We start from the raw sequence: 16,216 nt of genomic DNA, 5'->3' as shown, positions 1-16,216 counted from the left end.
GGTCTGTCACTGTATAACACTGCGGTACAGTACTGGTGGGGACGGGTCTGTCGCTGTATAACACTGGGGTACAGTACTGGTGGGGACGGGTCTGTCGCTGTATAACACTGGCGTACAGTACTGGTGGGGACGGGTCTGTCACTGTGTAACACTGGGGTACAGTACTGGTGGGGACGGGTCTGTCACTGTATAACACTGGGGTACAGTACTGGTGGGGACAGGTCTGTCACTGTATAACACTGGGGTACAGTACTGGTGGGGACAGGTCTGTCACTGTATAACACTGGGGTACAGTACTGGTGGTGATGGGTCTGTCGCTGTGTAACACTGGCGTACAGTACTGGTGGGGACAGGTCTGTCGCTGTATAACACTGGGGTACAGTACTGGTGGGGACGGGTCTGTCGCTGTATAACACTGGGGTACAGTACTAGTGGGGATGAGTCTGTCGCTGTATAACACTGGGGTACAGTACTGGTGGGGATGGGTCTGTCACTGTGTAACACTGGGGTACAGTACTGGTGGGGACGGGTCTGTCGCTGTATAACACTGGGGTACAGTACTGGTGGGGATGGGTCTGTCACTGTATAACACTGGGTTACAGTACTGGTGGGGAGAGGTCTGTCACTATAACACTGGGGTACAGTCCTGGTGGGGACGGGTCTGTCACTGTATAACACTGGGGTACAGTACTGGTGGGGACGGGTCTGTCAATGTGTAACACTGGGGTACAGTACTGGTGGGGACGGGTCTGTCGCTGTATAACACTGGGGTACCGTACTGGTGGAAACGGGTCTGTCACTATAACACTGGGGTACAGTACTGGTGGGGACGGGTCTGTCGCTGTATAACACTGGGGTACAGTCCTGGTGGGGACGGGTCTGTCACTGTATAACGCTGGGGTACAGTACTGGAGGGGATGGGTCTGTCACTGTATAACACTGGGGTACAGTACTGGTGGGGACGGGTCTGTCGCTGTATAACACGGGTACAGTACGGGTGGGGACGGGTCTGTCGCTGTATAACACTGGGGTACAGTGCTGGTGGGGACGGGTCTGTCGCTGTATAACACTGGGGTACAGTACTGGTGGGGACGGGTCTGTTACTGTATAACACTGGGGTACAGTACTGGTGGGGACGGGTCTGTCGCTGTATAACACTGGGGTACAGTACTGGTGGGGACGGGTCTGTCGCTGTATAACACTGGAGTACAGTACTGGTGGGGACGGGTCTGTCGCTGTGTAACACTGGGGTACAGTACTGGTGGGGACGGGTCTGTCGCTGTATAACACGGGTACAGTACTGGTGGGGACGGGTCTGTCGCTGTATAACACTGGGGTACTGTGCTGGTGGGGACGGGTCTGTCGCTGTATAACACTGGGGTACAGTACTGGTGGGGACGGGTCTGTTACTGTATAACACTGGGGTACAGTACTGGTGGGGACGGGTCTGTCGCTGTATAACACTGGGGTACAGTACTGGTGGGGACGGGTGTGTCGCTGTGTAACACTGGGGTACAGTACTGGTGGGGACGGGTCTGTCGCTGTATAACACGGGTACAGTACTGGTGGGGACGGGTCTGTCGCTGTATAACACTGGGGTACTGTGCTGGTGGGGACGGGTCTGTCGCTGTATAACACTGGGGTACAGTACTGGTGGGGACGGGTCTGTTACTGTATAACACTGGGGTACAGTACTGGTGGGGACGGGTCTGTCGCTGTATAACACTGGGGTACAGTACTGGTGGGGACGGGTCTGTCGCAGTATAACACTGGAGTACAGTGCTGGTGGGGACGGGTCTGTCGCTGTGTAACACTGGGGTACAGTACTGGTGGGGACGGGTGTGTCGCTGTATAACACTGGGGTACAGTACTGGTGGGGATGGGTCTGTCGCTGTATAACACTGGGGTACAGTACTGGTGGGGGCGGTTCTGTCACTGTATAACACGGGTACAGTACTGGTGGGGACGGGTCTGTCACTGTATAACACTGGGGTACAGTACTGGTGGGGACGGGTCTGTCACTGTATAACACTGGGGTACAGAACTGGTGGGGACGTGTCTGTCACTGTATAACACTGGGGTACAGTACTGGTGGGGACGGGTCTGTCACTGTATAACACTGGGGTACAGAACTGGTAGGGATGGGTCTGTCACTGTACAACACTGGGTTACAGTAGTGGTGGGGACGTGTCTGTCGCTGTATAACACTGGGGTACAGTACTGGTGGGGACGGGTCTGTCACTGTATAACACTGGGGTACAGTACTGGTGGGGACGGGTCTGTCACTGTATAACTGCGGTACAGTACTGGTGGGGACGGGTCTGTCACTGTATAACACTGGGGTACAGTAGTGGTGGGGATGGGTCTGTCACTGTATAACACTGGGGTACAGTACTGGTGGGGACGGGTCTGTCGCTGTATAACACTGGGGTACAGTACTGGTGGGGACGGGTCTGTCGCTGTATAACACTGGCGTACAGTACTGGTGGGGACGGGTCTGTCGCTGTATAACACTGGGGTACAGTACTGGTGGTGATGGGTCTGTCACTGTATAACACTGGGGTACAGTACTGGTGGGGATGGATCTGTCACTGTATAACACTGGGGTACCGTACTGGTGAGGACGGGTCTGTCACTGTATAACACTGGGGTACAGTACTGGTGGGGACGGGTCTGTCACTGTATAACACTGGGGTACAGTACTGGTGGGGATGGATCTGTCACTGTATAACACTGGGGTACAGTACTGGTGGGGACGGGTCTGTCACTGTATAACACTGGGGTACAGTACTGGTGGGGACGGGTCTGTCGCTGTATAACACTGGGGTACAGTACTGGTGGGGACGGGTCTGTCACTGTATAACACTGGGGTACAGTACTGGTGGGGACGGGCCTGTCGCTGTATAACACCGGGGTACAGTACTGGTGGGGACGGGTCTGTCACTGTATAACACTGGGGTACAGTACTGGTGGGGACGGGTCTGTCGCTTTATAACACTGGGGTACAGTACTGGTGGGGACGGGTCTGTCACTGTATAACACTGGGGTACTGTACTGGTGGGGACGGGTCTGTCGCTGTATAACACTGGGGTACAGTACTAGTGGGGACGGGTCTGTCACTGTGTAACACTGGGGTACAGTACTGGTGGGAACGGGTCTGTCACTGTATAACACTGGGGTACAGTACTGGTAGGGACGGGTCTGTCACTGTATAACACTGGGGTACAGTACTGGTGGGGACGGGTCTGTCGCTGTATAACACTGGGGTACAGTACTGGTGGGGACGGGTCTGTCACTGTATAACACTGGGGTACTGTACTGGTGGGGACGGGTCTGTCGCTGTATAACACTGGGGTACAGTACTAGTGGGGACGGGTCTGTCACTGTGTAACACTGGGGTACAGTACTGGTGGGAACGGGTCTGTCACTGTATAACACTGGGGTACAGTACTGGTGGGGACGGGTCTGTCACTGTGTAACACTGGGGTACAGTACTGGTGGGAACGGGTCTGTCACTGTATAACACTGGGGTACAGTACTAGTGGGGACGGGTCTGTCGCTGTATAACACTGGGGTACAGTACTGGTGGGGACGGGTCTGTCACTGTGTAACACTGGGGTACAGTACTGGTGGGAACGGGTCTGTCACTGTATAACACTGGGGTACAGTACTGGTGGGGACGGGTCTGTCGCTGTATAACACTGGGGTACAGTACTGGTGGGGACGGGTCTGTCGCTGTATAACACTGGGTTACAGTACTAGTGGGGACGGGTTTGTCACTGTATAACACTGGGGTACAGTACTGATGGGGACGGGTCTGCCGCTGTATAACACGGGTACAGTACTGGTGGGGACGGGTCTGTCGCTGTGGAACACTGGGGTACAGTACTGGTGGGAACGGGTCTGTCGCTGTATAACACGGGTACAGTACTGGTGGGAACGGGTCTGTCGCTGTGTAACACTGGGTTACAGTACTGGTGGGGAGAGGTCTGTCACTATAACACTGGGGTACAGTACTAGTGGGGACGGGTCTGTCACTGTATAACACTGGGGTACAGTACTGATGGGGACGGGTCTGTCGCTGTATAACACTGGGGTACAGAACTGGTGGGAACGGGTCTGTCACTGTATAACACTGGGTTACAGTACTGGTGGGGAGAGATCTGTCACTATAACACTGGGGTACAGTACTAGTGGGGACGGGTCTGTCACAGTATAACACTGGGGTACAGTGCTGATGGGGACGGGTCTGTCGCTGTATAACACTGGGGTACAGAACTGGTGGGAACGGGTCTGTCACTGTATAACACTGGGGTGCAGTACTGGTGGGGACGGGTCTGTCACTGTATAACACTGGGGTACAGAACTGGTGGGGAGAGGTCTGTCACTATAACACTGGGGTACAGTACTAGTGGGGACGGGTCTGTCACTGTATGACACTGGGGTACAGTACTGGTGGGGACGGTTCTGTCACTGTAACACTGGGGTACAGTACCAGTGGGGACGGGTCTGTCGCTGTATAACACTGGGGTACAGTACTGGTGGGGACGGTTCTGTCACTGTAACACTGGGGTACAGTACCAGTGGGGACGGGTCTGTCGCTGTATAACACTGGGGTACAGTACTGGTGGTGATGGGTCTGTCACTGTATAACACTGGGGTACAGTACTGGTGGGGACGGTTCTGTCACTGTAACACTGGGGTACAGTACCAGTGGGGACGGGTCTGTCGCTGTATAACACTGGGGTACAGTACTGGTGGTGATGGGTCTGTCACTGTATAACACTGGGGTACAGTACTGGTGGGGACGGGTCTGTCGCTGTATAACACTGGGGTACAGTACTAGTGGGGACGGGTCTGTCACTGTATAACACTGGGATACAGTACTGGTGGGGACGGTTCTGTCACTGTAACACTGGGGTACAGTACTGGTGGGGACGGGTCTGTCGCTGTATAACACTGGGGTACAGTACTGGTGGTGATGGGTCTGTCACTGTATAACACTGGGGTACAGTACTGGTGGGGATGGGTCTGTCGCTGTATAACACTGGGGTGCAGTACTGGTGGGGACGGATCTGTCACTGTATAACACTGGGGTACAGTACTGGTGGGGATGGGTGTGTCACTGTATAACACTGGGGTACAGTACTGGTGGGTTCGGGTCTGTCACTGTATAACACTGGGGTACAGTACTGGTGGGGACGGGTCTGTCACTGTGTAACACTGGGGTACAGTACTGGTGGGGACGGGTCTGTCGCTGTATAACACTGGGGTACAGTACTGGTGGGGATGGGTCTGTCACTGTATAACACTGGGGTACAGAACTGGTGGGGACGGGTCTGTCATTGTAACACTGGGGTAAAGTACTAGTGGGGACGGGTCTGTCACTGTATAACACTGGGGTACAGAACTGGTGGGGACTGGTCTGTCACTGTAACACTGGGGTACAGTACTGGTGGGGACGGGTCTGTCGCTGTGTAACACTGGGATACAGTACTGGTGGGGACGGGTCTGTCGCTGTGTAACACTGGGGTTCAGTACTGGTGGGGACGGGTCTGTCACTGTGTAACACTGGGGTACAGTACTGGTGGGGACGGGTCTGTCGCTGTATAACACTGGGGTACAGTACTGGTGGGGATGGGTCTGTCACTGTATAACACTGGGGTACAGAACTGGTGGGGACGGGTCTGTCATTGTAACACTGGGGTAAAGTACGAGTGGGGACGGGTCTGTCACTGTATAACACTGGGGTACAGAACTGGTGGGGACTGGTCTGTCACTGTAACACTGGGGTACAGTACTGGTGGGGACGGGTCTGTCGCTGTGTAACACTGGGATACAGTACTGGTGGGGACGGGTCTGTCGCTGTGTAACACTGGGGTTCAGTACTGGTGGGGACGGGTCTTTCACTGTATAACACTGGGGTACCGTACTGGTGGGGACGGGTCTGTCACTATAACACTGGGGTACAGTACTGGTGGGGACGGGTCTGTCACTATAACACTGGGGTACAGTACTGGTGGGGACGGGTCTGTCACTGTATAACACTGGGGTACAGTACTGGTGGGGACGGGTCTGTCACTGTATAACACTGGGGTACAGTACTGGTGGGGACGGGTCTGTCACTATAACACTGGGGTACAGTACTGGTGGGGACGGGTCTGTCACTGTATAACACTGGGGTACAGTACTGGTGGGGACGGGTCTGACAATGTGTAACACTGGGGTACAGTACTGGTGGGGACGGGTCTGTCGCTGTATAACACTGGGGTACAGTACTGGTGGGGACGGGTCTGTCGCTGTATAACACTGGGGTACCGTACTGGTGGGGACGGGTCTGTCACTATAACACTGGGGTACAGTACTGGTGGGGACGGGTCTGTCGCTGTATAACACTGGGGTACAGTACTGGTGGGGACGGGTCTGTCACTGTATAACACTGGGGTACAGTACTGGTGGGGATGGGTCTGTCACTGTATAACACTGGGGTACAGTACTGGTGGGGACGGGTCTGTCACTATAACACTGGGGTACAGTACTGGTGGGGACGGGTCTGTCGCTGTATAACACTGGGGTACAGTCCTGGTGGGGACGGGTCTGTCGCTGTATAACACTGGGGTACAGTACTGGTGGGGATGGGTCTGTCACTGTATAACACTGGGGTACAGTACTGGTGGGGACGGGTCTGTCACTGTATAACACTGGGGTACAGAAGTGGTGGGGACGGGTCTGTGGCTGTATAACACTGGGGTACAGTACTAGTGGGGATGGGTCTGTCACTGTATAACACTGGGGTACAGTACTGGTGGGGATGGGTCTGTCACTGTGTAACACTGGGGTACAGTACTGGTGGGGACGGGTCTGTCGCTGTGTAACACTGGGGTACAGTACTGGTGGGGATGGGTCTGTCACTGTATAACACTGGGGTACAGAACTGGTGGGGACGGGTCTGTCACTGTAACACTGGGGTACAGTACCAGTGGGGACGGGTCTGTCACTGTATAACACTGGGGTGCAGAACTGGTGGGGACGGGTCTGTCACTGTAACACTGGGGTACAGTACTGGTGGGGACGGGTCTGTCGCTGTGTAACACTGGGGTACAGTACTGGTGGGGACGGGTCTGTTGCTGTATAACACTGGGGTACAGTACTGGTGGTGATGGGTCTGTCACTGTATAACACTGGGGTACAGTACTGGTGGGGACGGTTCTGTCACTGTAACACTGGGGTACAGTACCAGTGGGGACGGGTCTGTCGCTGTATAACACTGGGGTACAGTACTGGTGGTGATGGGTCTGTCACTGTATAACACTGGGGTACAGTACTGGTGGGGACGGGTCTGTCGCTGTATAACACTGGGGTACAGTACTAGTGGGGACGGGTCTGTCACTGTATAACACTGGGATACAGTACTGGTGGGGACGGTTCTGTCACTGTAACACTGGGGTACAGTACTGGTGGGGACGGGTCTGTCGCTGTATAACACTGGGGTACAGTACTGGTGGTGATGGGTCTGTCACTGTATAACACTGGGGTACAGTACTGGTGGGGATGGGTCTGTCGCTGTATAACACTGGGGTGCAGTACTGGTGGGGACGGATCTGTCACTGTATAACACTGGGGTACAGTACTGGTGGGGATGGGTGTGTCACTGTATAACACTGGGGTACAGTACTGGTGGGTTCGGGTCTGTCACTGTATAACACTGGGGTACAGTACTGGTGGGGACGGGTCTGTCACTGTGTAACACTGGGGTACAGTACTGGTGGGGACGGGTCTGTCGCTGTATAACACTGGGGTACAGTACTGGTGGGGATGGGTCTGTCACTGTATAACACTGGGGTACAGAACTGGTGGGGACGGGTCTGTCATTGTAACACTGGGGTAAAGTACTAGTGGGGACGGGTCTGTCACTGTATAACACTGGGGTACAGAACTGGTGGGGACTGGTCTGTCACTGTAACACTGGGGTACAGTACTGGTGGGGACGGGTCTGTCGCTGTGTAACACTGGGATACAGTACTGGTGGGGACGGGTCTGTCGCTGTGTAACACTGGGGTTCAGTACTGGTGGGGACGGGTCTTTCACTGTATAACACTGGGGTACCGTACTGGTGGGGACGGGTCTGTCACTATAACACTGGGGTACAGTACTGGTGGGGACGGGTCTGTCACTATAACACTGGGGTACAGTACTGGTGGGGACGGGTCTGTCACTGTATAACACTGGGGTACAGTACTGGTGGGGACGGGTCTGTCACTGTATAACACTGGGGTACAGTACTGGTGGGGACGGGTCTGTCACTATAACACTGGGGTACAGTACTGGTGGGGACGGGTCTGTCACTGTATAACACTGGGGTACAGAACTGGTGGGGACTGGTCTGTCACTGTAACACTGGGGTACAGTACTGGTGGGGACGGGTCTGTCGCTGTGTAACACTGGGATACAGTACTGGTGGGGACGGGTCTGTCGCTGTGTAACACTGGGGTTCAGTACTGGTGGGGACGGGTCTTTCACTGTATAACACTGGGGTACCGTACTGGTGGGGACGGGTCTGTCACTATAACACTGGGGTACAGTACTGGTGGGGACGGGTCTGTCACTATAACACTGGGGTACAGTACTGGTGGGGACGGGTCTGTCACTGTATAACACTGGGGTACAGTACTGGTGGGGACGGGTCTGTCACTGTATAACACTGGGGTACCGTACTGGTGGGGACGGGTCTGTCACTATAACACTGGGGTACAGTACTGGTGGGGACGGGTCTGACAATGTGTAACACTGGGGTACAGTACTGGTGGGGACGGGTCTGTCGCTGTATAACACTGGGGTACAGTACTGGTGGGGACGGGTCTGTCGCTGTATAACACTGGGGTACCGTACTGGTGGGGACGGGTCTGTCACTATAACACTGGGGTACAGTACTGGTGGGGACGGGTCTGTCGCTGTATAACACTGGGGTACAGTACTGGTGGGGACGGGTCTGTCACTGTATAACACTGGGGTACAGTACTGGTGGGGATGGGTCTGTCACTGTATAACACTGGGGTACAGTACTGGTGGGGACGGGTCTGTCACTATAACACTGGGGTACAGTACTGGTGGGGACGGGTCTGTCGCTGTATAACACTGGGGTACAGTCCTGGTGGGGACGGGTCTGTCGCTGTATAACACTGGGGTACAGTACTGGTGGGGATGGGTCTGTCACTGTATAACACTGGGGTACAGTACTGGTGGGGACGGGTCTGTCACTGTATAACACTGGGGTACAGAAGTGGTGGGGACGGGTCTGTGGCTGTATAACACTGGGGTACAGTACTAGTGGGGATGGGTCTGTCACTGTATAACACTGGGGTACAGTACTGGTGGGGATGGGTCTGTCACTGTGTAACACTGGGGTACAGTACTGGTGGGGACGGGTCTGTCGCTGTGTAACACTGGGGTACAGTACTGGTGGGGATGGGTCTGTCACTGTATAACACTGGGGTACAGAACTGGTGGGGACGGGTCTGTCACTGTAACACTGGGGTACAGTACCAGTGGGGACGGGTCTGTCACTGTATAACACTGGGGTGCAGAACTGGTGGGGACGGGTCTGTCACTGTAACACTGGAGTACAGTACTGGTGGGGACGGGTCTGTCGCTGTGTAACACTGGGGTACAGTACTGGTGGGGACGGGTCTGTTGCTGTATTACACTGTGGTACAGTACTGGTGGGGACAGGTCTGTCACTGTATAACACTGGGGTACCGTACTGGTGGGGACGGGTCTGTCACTATAACACTGGGGTACAGTACTGGTGGGGACGGGTCTGTCACTGTATAACACTGGGGTACAGGACTGGTGGGGACGGGTCTGTCACTGTATAACACTGGGGTACAGTACTGGTGGGGACGGGTCTGACAATGTGTAACACTGGGGTACAGTACTGGTGGGGACGGGTCTGTCGCTGTATAACACTGGGGTACAGTACTGGTGGGGACGGGTCTGTCGCTGTATAACACTGGGGTACCGTACTGGTGGGGACGGGTCTGTCACTATAACACTGGGGTACAGTACTGGTGGGGACGGGTCTGTCGCTGTATAACACTGGGGTACAGTACTGGTGGGGACGGGTCTGTCACTGTATAACACTGGGGTACAGTACTGGTGGGGATGGGTCTGTCACTGTATAACACTGGGGTACAGTACTGGTGGGGACGGGTCTGTCACTATAACACTGGGGTACAGTACTGGTGGGGACGGGTCTGTCGCTGTATAACACTGGGGTACAGTACTGGTGGGGACGGGTCTGTCGCTGTATAACACTGGGGTACAGTACTGGTGGGGATGGGTCTGTCACTGTATAACACTGGGGTACAGTACTGGTGGGGACGGGTCTGTCACTGTATAACACTGGGGTACAGAAGTGGTGGGGACGGGTCTGTGGCTGTATAACACTGGGGTACAGTACTAGTGGGGATGGGTCTGTCACTGTATAACACTGGGGTACAGTACTGGTGGGGATGGGTCTGTCACTGTGTAACACTGGGGTACAGTACTGGTGGGGACGGGTCTGTCGCTGTGTAACACTGGGGTACAGTACTGGTGGGGATGGGTCTGTCACTGTATAACACTGGGGTACAGAACTGGTGGGGACGGGTCTGTCACTGTAACACTGGGGTACAGTTCCAGTGGGGACGGGTCTGTCACTGTATAACACTGGGGTGCAGAACTGGTGGGGACGGGTCTGTCACTGTAACACTGGGGTACAGTACTGGTGGGGACGGGTCTGTCGCTGTGTAACACTGGGGTACAGTACTGGTGGGGACGGGTCTGTTGCTGTATTACACTGGGGTACAGTACAGGTGGGGACGGGGCTTTCACTGTATAACACTGGGGTACCGTACTGGTGGGGACGGGTCTGTCACTATAACACTGGGTACAGTACTGGTGGGGACGGGTCTGTCACTGTATAACACTGGGGTACAGTACTGGTGGGGATGGGTATGTCACTGTATAACACTGGGGTACAGTACTGGTGGGGACGGGTCTGTCACTATAACACTGGGGTACAGTACTGGTGGGGACGGGTCTGTCACTGTATAACACTGGGGTACAGTACTGGTGGGGACGGGTCTGTCGCTGTATAACACTGGGGTACAGTACTGGTGGGGACGGGTCTGTCGCTGTATAACACTGGGGTACCGTACTGGTGGGGACGGGTCTGTCACTATAACACTGGGGTACAGTACTGGTGGGGACGGGTCTGTCGCTGTATAACACTGGGGTACATCCTGGTGGGGACGGGTCTGTCACTGTATAACACTGGGGTACAGTACTGGTGGGGATGGGTCTGTAACTGTATAACACTGGGGTACAGTACTGGTGGGGACGGGTCTGTCACTGTATAACACTGGGGTACAGTACTGGTGGGGACGGGTCAGTCACTGTATAACACTGGGGTACAGTACTGGTGGGGACGGGTCTGTCACTGTGTAACACTGGGGTACAGTACTGGTGGGGACGGGTCAGTCACTGTATTACACTGGGGTACAGTACTGGTGGGGACGGGTCTGTCACTGTGTAACACTGGGGTACAGTACTGGTGGGGACGGGTCTGTCGCTGTATAACACTGGGGTACAGTGCTGGTGGGGACGGGTCTGTCGCTGTATAACACTGGGGTACAGTACTGGTGGGGACGGGTCTGTCGCTGTATAACACTGGGGTACAGTACTGGTGGGGACGGGTGTGTCGCTGTATAACACTGGGGTACAGTACTGGTGGGGATGGGTCTGTCGCTGTATAACACTGGGGTACAGTACTGGTGGGGGCGGGTCTGTCACTGTGTAACACTGGGGTACAGTACTGGTGGGGATGGATCTGTCGCTGTACAACACTGGGGTACAGTACTGGTGGGGACGGGTCTGTCACTGTATAACACTGGGGTACAGTACTGGTGGGGACGGGTCTGTCACTGTGTAACACTGGGGTACAGGACTGGTGGGGATGGATCTGTCGCTGTATAACACTGGTGTACAGTACTGGTGGGGACGGGTCTGTCACTGTATAACACTGGGGTACAGTCCTGGTGGGGACGGGTCTGTCACTGTATAACACTGGGGTACAGTACTGGTGGGGACGGGTCTGTCGCTGTGTAACACTGGGGTACAGTACTGGTGGGGACGGGTCTGTCGCTGTATGACACTGGGTTACAGTACTGGTGGGGAGAGGTCTGTCACTATAACACTGGGGTACAGTACTAGTGGGGACGGGTGATTTCCTCTCTCTCTCTCTAACCCAGGGATCACTGGACAGGGATCAGGAGCAGGATCCCATGGCTGATTTCCCCTCTCTCTCTAACCCAGGGATCACTGGACAGTGATCGGGAGCAGGATCCCTGGCTGATTTCCCCTCTCTCTCTAACCCAGGGATCACTGGACAGTGATCGGGAGCAGGAACCCTGGCTGATTTCCCCTCTCTCTCTCTAACCCAGGGGTCTCTGGACAGTGATCAGGAACCCTGGCTGATTTCCCCTCTCTCTCTCTCTCTAACCCAGGGATCACTGGACAGTGATCAGGAACCCTGGCTGATTTCCCCTCTCTCTCTCTCTCTAACCCAGGGATCACTGGACAGTGATCAGGAACCCTGGCTGATTTCCCCTCTCTCTCTCTAACCCAGGGATCACTGGACAGTGATCAGGAGCAGGATCCCTGGCTGATTTCCCCTCTCTCTCTAACCCAGGGATCACTGGACAGGGATCAGGAGCAGGAACCCTGGCTGACTTCCCCTCTCTCTCACCCAGGGATCACTGGACAGGGATCAGGAGCAGGATCCCTGGCTGATTTCCCCTCTCTCTCTCTGTCTCTAACCCAGGGATCACTGGACAGTGATCGGGAGTAAGAACCTTTGATTTGATTTGATTTATTATTGTCACATGTACTGGGACACAGTGAAAAGTATTGTTTCTTGCGCGCTATACAGACAAAGCATACCGTTCATAGAGAAGGAAAGGAGAGAGTGCAGAATGTAGTGTTACAGTCACAGCTAGGGTGTAGAGAAAGATCAACTTAATGCAAGGTAGGTCCATTCAAAAGTCTGACAGCAGCAGGGAAGAAGCTGTTCTTGAGTCGGTTGGTTCGAGACCTCAGACTTTTGTATCTTTTTCCCGACGGAAGAAGGTGGAAGAGAGAATGTCCGGGGTGCGTGGGGGGGTCCTTAATTATGCCGGCTGCTTTTCCCCGAGGCAGCGGGAAGTGTAGACAGAGTCAATGGATGGGAGGCTGGTTTGCGTGATGGATTGGGCTACATTCACGACCCTTTGTAGTTCCTTGCGGTCTTGGGCAGAGCAGGAGCCCCAGACCGAGCTGTGATACAACCAGAAAGAATGCTTTTTGTAAATGCATCTGTAAAAGTTGTAGGTGGACACTAAATTTCCTTAGTCTTCTGAGAAAGTTGGTGGGCTTTCTTAACTATAGTGTCGGCGTGGGGGGACCAGGACAGGTTGTTGGTGAGCTGGACACCTAAAAACTTGAAGCTCTCGACCATTTTCACTTTGTCCCCGTTGATGTAGACAGGGGCATGTTCTCCTTTACGCTTCCTGAAGTCGATGACAATCTCCTTCGTTTTGCTGACAGTGAGGGAGAGATTAGTGTCGCCGCACCAGTTCACCAGATTCTCTATCTCATTCCTGTACTCCTGGCATTCTCTCGAACCCAGGGATCACTGGACTGTGAGGGGAGGGAAGTTTAGGGGGGATTACGCATCAACCTTTAGGGGTGGACACAGTGGGTCAGCGCTGCTGCCTCACAGCGCCAGCGACCCGGGTTCGATTCCCGGTTTGGGTCACTGTCTATGCGGAGTCTGCACGTTCTCCCTGTGTCTGCGTGGGTTTCCTCCGGGTGCTCCGGTTTCCTCCCACAGTCCGAAAGACGTGCTGGTTAGGGTGCATTGGGCCGTGCTAAATTCTCCCTCAGTGTTACCCGAACAGGCACTGGAGTGTGGCAACTGGGGATTTTCACAGGAACTTCATTACAGTGTTAATGTAAGCCGACTTGCGACACTGATAAGTGAACAACTAAAACAATGCAGCATTGAAGGAGTGCCGCACTGTCAGACGGTCAGTACTGAGGGAGTGCCGCACTGTCAGACGGTCAGTACTGAGGGAGTGCCGCACTGTCAGACGGTCAGTACTGAGGGAGTGCCGCACTGTCAGAGGGTCAGTGCTGAGGGAGTGCCGCACTGTCAGAGGGTCTGTACTGAGGGAGCGCCGCACTGTCAGAGGGTCAGTGCTGAGGGAGTGCCGCACTGTCAGAGGGTCAGTGCTGAGGGAGTGCCGCACTGTCAGAGGGTCAGTGCTGAGGGAGTGCCGCACTGTCAGAGGGTCAGTGCTGAGGGAGTGCCGCACTGTCAGAGGGTCAGTGCTGAGGGAGTGCCGCACTGTCAGAGGGTCTGTACTGAGGGAGCGCCGCACTGTCAGAGGGTCAGTGCTGAGGGAGTGCCGCACTGTCAGAGGGTCAGTGCTGAGGGAGTGCCGCACTGTCAGAGGGTCAGTGCTGAGGGAGCGCCGCACTGTCAGAGGGTCAGTGCTGAGGGAGTGCCGCACTGTCAGAGGGTCAGTGCTGAGGGAGTGCCGCACTGTCAGAGGGTCAGTGCTGAGGGAGTGCCGCACTGTCAGAGGGTCAGTGCTGAGGGAGTGCCGCACTGTCAGAGGTATCCAGGGCAGCACCATTTTCCCCCGTGTGCAGGGCCTCAGTGACGCCGGGTCAGGCGTTGTTACAGGGCAGGAAGCCGGCAATGGGCTTCACTCTCTCCCTCGGGGGGGTGAGGGAGTGCGGGCTGGGTGGGGCGGGTGTTTCTGGTCCGGGGCTCTCTCTCTCTCTCTCGGGGGGGGTGAGGGAGTGCGGGCTGGGTGGGGCGGGTGTTTCTGGTCCGGGGCTCTCTCTCTCTCTCTCGGGGGGGGTGAGGGAGTGCGGGCTGGGTGGGGCGGGTGTTTCTGGTCCGGGGCTCTCTCTCTCTCTCTCGGGGGGGTGAGGGAGTGCGGGCTGGGTGGGGCGGGTGTTTCTGGTCCGGGGCTCTCTCTCTCTCTCTCGGGGGGGTGAGGGAGTGCGGGCTGGGTTGGGGCGGGTGTTTCTGGTCCGGGGCTCTCTCTCTCTCTCTCGGGGGGGGGGGGGGGTGAGGGAGTGCGGGCTGGGTGGGGCGGTGTTTCTGGTCCGGGGCTCTCTCTCTCGGGGGGGGGGGGGGGTGAGGAGTGCGGGCTGGGGGGGGGGGTGAGGGAGTGCGGGCTGGGTGGGGCGGGTGTTTCTGGTCCGGGGCTCTCTCTCTCTCGGGGGGGGGGGGGGGGGGAGGTGCGGGCTGGGTGGGGCGGGTGTTTCTGGTCCGGGGCTCTCTCTCTCTCTCTCGGGGGGGGGGGGTGAGGGAGTGCGGGCTGGGGGGGGGGGGTGAGGGAGTGCGGGCTGGGTGGGGGGGGGTGAGGGAGTGCGGGCTGGGGGGGGGGGGTGAGGGAGTGCGGGCTGGGTGGGGCGGGTGTTTCTGGTCCGGGGCTCTCTCTCTCTCTCGGGGGGTGAGGGAGTGCGGGCTGGGTGGGGCGGGTGTTTTCTGGTCCGGGGCTCTCTCTCTCTCTCTCGAGGGGGGGGTGAGGGAGTGCGGGCTGGGTGGGGGGGGGGGGGTGAGGGAGTGCGGGCTGGGTGGGGGGGGGGGTGAGGGAGTGCGGGCTGGGTGGGGCGGGTGTTTCTGGTCCGGGCTCTCTCTCTGGGGGGGGTGAGGGAGTGCGGGCTGGGGGGGGGGGGGGGGGGGGAGGGGAGTGCGGGCTGGGTGGGGGGGGGGGGGGGTGAGGGAGTGCGGGCTGGGTGGGGGGGGGGGTGAGGAGTGCGGGCTGGGTGGGGGGGGGGGTGAGGGAGTGCGGGCTGGGTGGGGCGGGGCTCTCTCTCTCTCTCGGGGGGGGGGTGAGGGAGTGCGGGCTGGGGGGGGGGGGGGGGGGTGAGGGAGTGCGGGCTGGGTGGGGCGGGTGTTTCTGGTCCGGGGCTCTTCTCTCTCGGGGGGGGTGAGGGAGTGCGGGCTGGGTGGGGGGGGGTGAGGGAGTGCGGGCTGGGGGGGGGGGGTGAGGGAGTGCGGGCTGGGTGGGGCGGGTGTTTCTGGTCCGGGGCCTCTCTCTCTCTCGGGGGGGGTGAGGGAGTGCGGGCTGGGTGGGGCGGGTGTTTCTGGTCCGGGGCTCTCTCTCTCTCGGGGGGG

At 56.8% G+C, this 16,216-nt stretch overlaps 2 protein-coding genes across 2 annotated transcripts in view; one reads left to right on the top strand and one right to left on the bottom strand.

The window, feature by feature from the left end:
• The window catches only part of LOC144487054 (claudin-7-like), a 161,324-nt gene that overhangs the window by 94,939 nt on the left and 50,169 nt on the right, over positions 1–16,216 (bottom strand). The window lies entirely within an intron of this gene.
• LOC144487056 (CTD nuclear envelope phosphatase 1-like) overlaps positions 1–16,216 on the top strand; it is a 39,774-nt gene that overhangs the window by 12,592 nt on the left and 10,966 nt on the right. The gene's annotated exons all lie outside the window — the stretch shown is intronic.

The sequence above is a fragment of the Mustelus asterias genome, unplaced genomic scaffold (assembly GCF_964213995.1).
Source record: "Mustelus asterias unplaced genomic scaffold, sMusAst1.hap1.1 HAP1_SCAFFOLD_562, whole genome shotgun sequence".
NCBI classification, from domain to species: Eukaryota; Metazoa; Chordata; class Chondrichthyes; order Carcharhiniformes; family Triakidae; genus Mustelus; species Mustelus asterias.
The sequence above is the reverse complement of the archived record's forward strand: the minus strand, read 5'-3'. Positions and strand labels throughout refer to the sequence as shown.